Raw genomic sequence first — 9,626 nt, forward strand, 5'->3', positions numbered from 1 at the left:
GTACTTTCCTGGAGTGAACTCGAGCGTCATGTGGTACTTCTGTAGCCGTAACATGAGACGCTGGATGCGTGGCGGTGCATCTCCAAGTGGCTTTCTGGAAATGGCAATAAGCGGCTTGTGATCAGTCTCTAGTATTATTTCCCTGCCGTAGATATATTCATGGAACTTTTCACATCCGAAAACCGCGCCTAATGTCTCTTTCTCAATTTGCGCATAGTTGCGCTCTGCAGATGACATCGTTCGGGATGCGTAAGCGACGGGAAACCATTCTGTGCCGTGTCGTTGGAGCAGCACCGCTCCGAGACCCTCTTTGGATGCATCAGTAGAGACTTTGACCGGTTTGTCAACATCATAGTACTTTAACACCGGCTCTCTGATCAGGTTGGCCTTTAACACCTCCCACTCATTTGCATGTTCGTGTTCCCACTGCCATTCGTTTTGCTTTTCCAGTAGACTACGGAGGGCCTTTGAGCTTGCAGACAGATTTGGTATGAACTTCCCCATGTAGTTGACTAACCCTAATGCTCTTTGCAGGTCTGTTTTATCTTTTGGCGCTGGCATCTCTACTATTGCCCTTATTTTCTCTGGATCAGGCTGTATCCCTTCCGCGGACAACTTGTCACCTAGGTAAGTAACCTCTGTCACCCCAAACTCACATTTCGACTTGTTCAGTTTAAGCCCTGCTTTACGTGCTTGTTCTAGCACCCCGCGTAGCCTCTCGTCGTGTTCTTCTTTTGTTGTGCCCCAGACCACTATGTCGTCAATAAACACACCCACACCCTCCATACCATCAAACAGCTGCTGCACTGTTTTGTGGAACACCTCTGGAGCTGAGCATATCCCAAACGGTAAGCGGAGAAAGCAATGCCTTCCAAATGGTGTGTTAAAGGTACACAGTTTGGAGCTGTCTTCGTCTAGAACGATCTGATAGAACCCTGATGATGCGTCTAACTTAGAAAAGAAACGCGCGCCTGCCATAGCATTAGTTATGTCTGAGTTAGTTGGTAGTTTGTAGTGTTCTCTTTTGATCCACTTATTCAGGTCTTTTGGGTCTATACAGAGCCTCAAGTCACCATTCTTTTTCTCAACTATCACCAGAGAACTGACCCACTCAGTCGGTTCCTCTACTTTCCTCACTATGCCCTTCTCTATAAGGGCTTGTAGTTCTGCTTTCAGCCTAGCTTTAAGGGTCACCGGCACCTTCCTTGCCGGGTGGATGACAGGTTCCGCATTTGCTTTTAACTGGATTCTGTACTGCCCAGGTAGGCATCCTATACCACCGAATACGTCTCTATATTGCTTCCTTATTTTTTTCTGTGTCTGCTACAGTCTCATGCTGTTTCTCAGCTGCACCACTAGGTGTCACTACAGACCTGTCAATTACATGCACTCTTTTGATGAGGCCCAATCTCTCACAGGATTTCAGACCTAATATGGGCTGTCTATCACCCTCAACCAACACAAACATAGCATTAACAGAGTGCCCTTTCCTTGACAGTGTGACCCTACATACCCCTTTTGTAGGAATCGGTTCATCATTGTACGTTCTCAGATTTATCTTTTTCACATGCACTTTTGGCTTCTTGTACAGTTTATTAAAGTCTTTCATCGTCAGTATGTTCACCTGAGCCCCCGTGTCCAATTTCAGAGGAATTGTCGTTCCATTGATTTCCAGATTGGCTATCCACTCCTCCTTATTGTCCTCGTTCTCCACAGTTCCCACGAACCACTTCTCGTCATCCTCGTCTGTGTCGGTCGTGTCGCTGCCTTGTTGCACCACCTGTACTTTCTTTGACAGGCAGCATCGGGCGTAGTGATTCTTCCTACCGCATTTGCGACAGTCCACACCGTAAGCCGGGCAGTTATTCGCTGCATGTCTGCCCCCGCATCTGTCACAGTCTGTGTCCTTTGTGGGCCTGGGCGCGCGGGACTTTCCTTTGCTGTTCCACTTGCTAGCGGCCCTCTCATGCACTCTCTCATGCACCGCGTCCACCGATGCTGGTTCGGGCTCGAATGACTTGAGCTGCATCTTGGCGCTCTCTGACGCCTGGCAGATTTGTACTGCCTTCTCCAGGCTCAAATCGGATTCTCTGAGCAGTTGCATTCTCACCTTCTTGTCGACAACGCCGATGACGACCTGATCCCTTATTAGCGAGTCACACAATGTGCCAAAGTTGCACGACTGGCTTTTCAGACGCAAGTCCGTGACAAACTGTTCAATGGATTCTGACTCGGCCTGTACTCTGTTGCGAAAAACATACCGTTCGTACGTCTCATTTTTCCTAGGTGTGCAATATTCCTCAAACTTTGCTAGCACTGCTGCATACTTTTGGTCATCGCCCTCAGGAAACCGAAACGTGTTGAAAACGTCCCTCGCGGCTCTGCCTGCCACTGTGAGAAGCAGTGCTACCCTTCGACGTTCATGTTTCGCCTCTTCCAGACCGATTGCCAACACGTACAGCTCAAAACTTTGCTTGAAAGCTTTCCAGTTCTCGTGGACATTTCCACTTAACTTCAACTCGTCCGGCGACCGAATGTTATTCATCTTTGTAGGCTAGTGTCACCCCACTCCTGGTACCATGTATCAATGTGCACACACACACTTGGTCGCCATTCACAAAGCTGAGCTTTATTCGTCACGTTGTACATTCAACAAGCAGTAGCTGGTATAGCGCCCCTACAGGCCACTATCGGTACAATTGTGTACTCAGGTCTGTGGTTTAGTGCACACCTACTAGTTCAACCTTGATCTCAATTGCAATACGTTGCAAAAGTCACCTCAATTTCCACTAGGGGTCTGTGAATTTGCATATCATCTTAAACCTGGTAAATCAACCGTTAAAGGAGAGATTATAGAAAATAAACCACTTCACTTTGATACACACTACTAGGATATTTGCCAGAATAGAATGGTCATTTGTATTTATGGTTGCCGCATCATGTTATGTAAATGTTACGGTACATGTGGGAAAATGGTTTATGTCGGCATTTCCCGGGACATGCCGGCATGTACATAGCTCATTGCTTAAGATATGGAATGGAGGGCTATTATTGTGTGTGGTACAGTCTCTTACTTAATGGGATAAATGCTTGTCAAATATTAGTATGTGTTTATTCTGCTTAAAACAGTTGATAGGGCAGGTTATGTCATGGATTCAGAGATCCCTGTAATGCTCTCTTTATTATTTAGGGCAGGCTATTACACGGCCATACTTTATCCCTTACATAGCATACTCCGCATTCCCCATTTACAAATGTGTTGGTCATACTTTTAGAGTTCACTGCATGTAGGCTAGACATAAGTTTTGATTGATGTAATATAGGCTGCTTTAGTCGTAGGCTATTTAGTTAAATACAGCGTGACGCAAATCCCGTCCGTGCCGCTGGCGCTGTCCATGGTGCTAAAAGTAAGAATGTATTATCCTACATGAACCATCCTGATGCCCTACTGAAGAAATGGTAGCAGATATAATGACAAAACCTGTAACTAAGCTGAAACTGAAGACGTTTGCAGGAATCGTTTTTGGAATTTAAAATGTGTGAGAAGGTCCACATTTTCCTTTTGTTTGTTTGTTTACATTTTTGTAAGTACAGCAACCTGAGTACAAGTGGGGTGTTAAGTGAAATGTATTATAAAAGTTATTATTATTATATATGTCCTCAGTTGAATATAGATGTATTATATATGTCCTCAGTTGTATACAGTATGTATATATGTATTATGTCCTCAGTTGAATATAGATGTATTATATATGTCCTCAGTTGAATATAGATGTATTATATATGTCCTCAGTTGAATATGTATATGTATTATGTCCTCAGTTGAATATAGATGCATTATATATGTCCTCAGTTGTATATGTATATGTATTATGTCCTCAGTTGAATATAGATGTATTATATATGTCCTCAGTTGAATATAGATGTATTATATATGTCCTCAGTTGAATATAGATGTATTATATATGTCCTCAGTTGTATATGTATATGTATTATGTCCTCAGTTGAATATAGATGTATTATATATGTCCTCAATTGTATATGTATATGTATTATGTCCTCAGTTGAATATAGATGTATTATGTCCTCAGTTGAATATAGATGTATTATGTCCTCAGTTGAATATAGATGTATTATATGTCCTCAGTTGAATATAGATTGTGTTTATTCTATGCCCAGGTTACAGTTTTTTACGATTGCTAACTCACCATGTTCAATACTGAAACCACAGTTTCACAACTCTTCATACAGTCTGCATTCGTAACACTCATGTTGGCCAATGACTTCATTCATGTCTCAAAAGAAGCTCGTTCAACCACACACTGTCAACAATGTTCACTCAGAAGCATACACTGTCATTCATAACATTCTGACTTACAAAATACTAACAACAGGGAGCATTACATAGTTTGAATGATTTTCACAAGAATGAATATGTCATTATAAAAATAGTTTGATTTATAGTAATCATAGACAGAATAGTTGACTGTACAACTGTAAAGTATTAGGCAACAAGAATGAATCAGAAATGCCACAATTTGCTTTTATCCTTTATTCTATCTTTTGCTTCTATCCTTTACAGTATTCTATCGTTTATCCTTTTTTTTCAGTATCTTTGCAGAAAGTAAGTTACGGTACATTTACTTCAAAGTACACTACATTTACTAGTGTAAAATGAAAAGTGAAAAATAAAGTGGAAGATGCAAAGTTCAAACAAAAAAGAAAAACTGAAATTCCAGGACTACAATACAATAGCAATCACACCAAAAATGTCTCACTCCTGAGGGTTTTGGTCCACCCTCTGGTCTGCATATGGTCACATCTAATGTCTTCCCTGGCAATGCATCTAGTCTATTTCATTTCATTGTATATATTCTGCTACTGTAATATTTTCTAGACATTTCAATATGATTACTGAAAATAGTAAAAATACCACCGCTCATCCGTTATGAGACTTTGCTGAGGTGCTGGAACTGAAGAGTATCAATAGAGTGCAAAATAACAGCATCTGCACACTCAAACACTGTGCAAAAAAACAGTTTATTGCGAGCTTTCTGTCATATACAGTATGATAGGAATATGATTACTGCAAAATTGCACCAAATAATTCAGTTTTGAACGTGTTCTTCAGAGTTTTGAACACAGTATGTTAGCAATGAAAAAACGTGTTGCAAATACATAGTATTTTGCAAGTGGGGGAGTTTGAATGAGAGAAGTGTTATGGCATTTGGAGAACGTAGTCATTGAATGCATTCTGTATGAAATGCAAATCACAGAGAAAGAGTCACAGTTTTGTTCACATGGGTTTCTGCTCTGCTGACTGTATGAAGAGTTGTGAAACTGTGGTTTCAGTATTGAACATGGTGAGTTAGCAATCGTAAAAAACTGTAATAAGGGGATGCAGTACTGTTGTTATACCACTGAGGGGCGCTACGTAAGACAGCAGGCTTGTGCTATGTTACAGTTTTTCCTGGTTGTTTAAACAGATTCCCTGATTCACTACCTCACTCCCTCAAAATCCTAAACACAAATCTCAAGACTCACACACAAAATGCTAAATCCTACACTTCCTTTGCACAAGCACACTTTGCCCTCAAAACTCAAGCACAAAATGCTAAATCCTACACTTCCTTTGCACAAGCACACTTTGCCCTCAAAACTCAAGCACAAAATGCTAAATCCTATACTTCCTTTGCACAAGCACACTTTGCTCTCAAAACTCAAACACATACATCATACGAGTAGACATTCCAAGCACTCATTGAACACTGATGTGCAAAATGGAAAACACTATATATGAATGGAAAACACTGTAGGAATGCCTTAGCAGTGGAATCAGGACTTTGCATGTTCAGTGTTTCACCTGTTGGATGTGAAATATCGACATATATTGTTGTATGTACTGTATACCCAAAGAGAAAACACACAATATTTTGCCATCGAATTACTGTATATTGTATTTGTGCCCCAAATCTATGCATAGACTACTGTATGTCAGGGCAAACATGAATGATGAACATGAAGGATGAAAACAGGAAATGGAGTTACAGCAAATGAGAATATATAAACAAACGTAAACAAAACAAAACTAGGCTGCATCCTCCCTCTGGTCCCTGCCTGGCCACAAGATCTCATCCACAATCATCCAAATTGATGATTGCAAAGTGCACAACAGCCTTTGGAGTTTAGGAATGTGATTGGCAGTGTGTTCTGAGTGAACATCAGGAGTGGAAAATCAGGAAGAGTGTGCAAGATATGGAGAATTGTATTTAGTGAGCTGAAAGATGTGTGGTATGGAATGGGAAGATGTGTCTAAAGCAGGAAATGTGTGGTATGGAATGGGAAGAAGAGTCTAAAGCAGGAAATGTGTGGTATGGAATGGGAAGATGAGTCTAAAGCAGGAAAATGTGTGGTATGGAATGGGAAGATGAGTCTAAAGCAGGAAAATGTGCTTGGAGTTTAGCAGAATTGGTTTAGCAGTTGGTAAATGAGTTAGAGATTGTGCACATTGTGTCTGATGTTCCCAAAAATCTGTTTAAACAACCAGGAAAAACTGTAATGTCTTGATGCACTTGTCCAAAACAGTTCATCGTCTCCGTCCAATACTGATTCTCTCCGAGTGCAACGTAGGTGGAAGCTGCCATCATTAACGTTAACAGCTTTAATGCTTTAATGATCGGAATGAGAGATGAATATATATGGGGCTTTTTAATGTTATTATTTGTATTATTATAATTGTTTTTAAATTATTTTGGGGGGGTAAAAAAAATGGAGCTCCTGAGACCAGACAAAACTCAGACGGATGACGTCATAACGCCATTCCATTCCATTCCATTCCATTCCAATCACAACAGTCGAGATGACATGATAACGTCACAATCACATGTGGGTTTATAAAAGACAATCGAGCCAGTTTGATGTCAGTTTCACGAGGATCAACACGCTATCACAAGGTAAGCGCCTGTGGACGGACGGGGGTCTGGATGTGGCTGCGCGGGTGTGTGTGTGCGCGCGTGCTGAGTGTCAAAGTCTAACTCGTTTATTGTTTGAAAGTGATCAAAAGTGTATGCCAACAGAGATTCAATCAACTCTCCCGACAACCTGCTCGGAAAATGGGCGTGGCCGGCAATCGTAAATGTGAAATGTGTTCAATAATTACAAGCAGAAATCATAGGGTTGCCACATTGTTTGGTGAAATTAGCGGTTTTAGACTGTGGTTAGGGTGGATATTGTCATTTCCATCTGGCAACCCTGCTCGCGAGTCCAACTATAAGGTAGCCAATCAAGAAGCGAGCTGACTTCTTCTTTTTGTTATTCGGCACTTTTTTTTGCCCTGTCACACATGGTTGTCTCGTACGGTCAGTCAGGGTACTACGTTAGATAATAATAATAATAATAATAATAATAACTTTATTTGTATAGCGCTTTTCCTGCAAACGTTGCGGCTCAAAGTGCTTTAATCATTATCTAATCTTAATTTAATTATTTTGTAATTTAGTTTAGTTTATTTATTTAGCACACAAGAGATTGTGCAAGGAGGGAAGGAAGCCCAGAAGGCTTGTACATAGTTCCACTCCCGTCAATATTTATGTTTCAAATAAACATCAAGGAACACTTAATGCATGTCAATAAGAGAAAATAAACCACAAACAAAATCATATCCATAAAGGCAATATTAAAAGGATGGGTTCACGCGAGATTTCTGGCTTGGGGAACGAGACTAACGAGAGTTTGGAGTCTGTCGTAACGAACATCTTTATGTCTGTGGGGTGCTGAAATGGGGAAATTGGCGCACACCACACACAACACGATCAAGGCTGTTCAATCCAAGATTTTGTTTCTTTATGTGTGGGGTCTGTCTCAGATAAGATTTCGGTTTAGATTTAGAAAATCCTTCTGTGTGTACCCCGCTTTAGTTGGCACTGTATCTCGGATGTGATGCTGCTGTTGCTGCAGTGTGAACTATTGATGGGTGTATAGGCCCTAGACCTAATGGATTTATTAGCCCCCCCACTCAGTATCACCACCAGTCGCCACACTGATTATAATTGTTTTTAAATTATTTTGGGGGGGTAAAAAAAATGGAGCTCCTGGGACCAGACAAAACTCAGACGGATGACGTCATAACGCCATTCCATTCCATTCCATTCCATAATCACAACAGTCGAGATGACATAATAACGTCACAATCACATGTGGGTTTATAAAAGACAATCGAGCCAGTTTGATGTCAGTTTCACGAGGATCAACACGCTATCACAAGGTAAGCGCCTGTGGACGGACGGACGGACGGACGGGGGGTCTGGATGTGGCTGCGCGGGTGTGTGTGTGCGCGCGCGCTGAGTGTCAAAGTCTAACTCGTTTATTGTTTGAAAGTGATCAAAAGTGTATGCCAACAGAGATTCAATCAACTCTCCCGACAACCTGCTCGGAAAATGGGCGTGGCCGGCAATCGTAAATGTGAAATGTGTTCAATAATTACAAGCAGAAATCATAGGGTTGCCAGATTGTTTGGTGAAATTTGCGGTTTTAGACTGTGGTTAGGGTGGAAATTGTAATTTCCATCTGGCAACCCTGCTCGCGAGTCCAACTATAAGGTAGCCAATCAAGAAGCGAGCTGACTTCTTCTTTTTGTTATTCGGCACTTTTTTTGCCCTGTCGCACATGGTTGTCTCGTACGGTCAGTCAGGGTACTACGTTAGATAATAATAATAATAATAATAATAATAATAATAATAATAATAACTTTATTTGTATAGCGCTTTTCCTGCAAACGTTGTGGCTCAAAGTGCTTTAATCATTATATAATCTTAATTTTATTATTTTGTAATTTAGTTTAGTTTATTTATTTAGCACACAAGAGATTGTGCAAGGAGGGAACGAAGCCCAGAAGGCTTGTACATAGTTCCACTCCCGTCAATATTTATGTTTCAAATAAACATCAAGGAACACTTAATGCATGTCAATAAGAGAAAATAAACCACAAACAAAATCATATCCATAAAGGCAATATTAAAAGGATGGGTTCGCGCGAGATTTCTGGCTTGGGGAACGAGACTAACGAGAGTTTGGAGTCTGTCGTAACGAACATCTTTATGTCTGTGGGGTGCTGAAATGGGGAAATTGGCGCACACCACACACAACACGATCAAGGCTGTTCAATCCAAGATTTTGTTTCTTCATGTGTGGGGTCTGTCTCAGATAAGATTTCGGTTAAGATTTAGAAAATCCTTATGTGTGTACCCCGCTTTAGTTGGCAATGTATCTCGGATGTGATGCTGCTGTTGCTGCAGTGTGAACTATTGATGGGTGTATAGGCCCTAGACCTAATGGATTTATTAGCCCCCCCACTCAGTATCACCACCAGTCGCCACTGATTATAATTGTTTTTAAATTATTTTGGGGGGGTAAAAAAAATGGAGCTCCTGAGACCAGACAAAACTCAGACGGATGACGTCATAATCACAACAGTCGAGATGACATAATAACGTCACAATTATATGTGGGTTTATAAAAGGCAATCGAGCCAGTTTGATGTCAGTTTCACGAGGATCAACACGCTATCAAGGTAAGCGCCTGTGGACGGACGGACGGACGGGGGTCTGGATGTGGCTGCGCGCGCGCTG

The sequence above is a fragment of the Nansenia antarctica genome (assembly GCF_963989245.1).
Source record: "Nansenia antarctica genome assembly, chromosome: 9".
In the NCBI taxonomy this organism is placed as follows: domain Eukaryota; kingdom Metazoa; phylum Chordata; class Actinopteri; order Argentiniformes; family Microstomatidae; genus Nansenia; species Nansenia antarctica.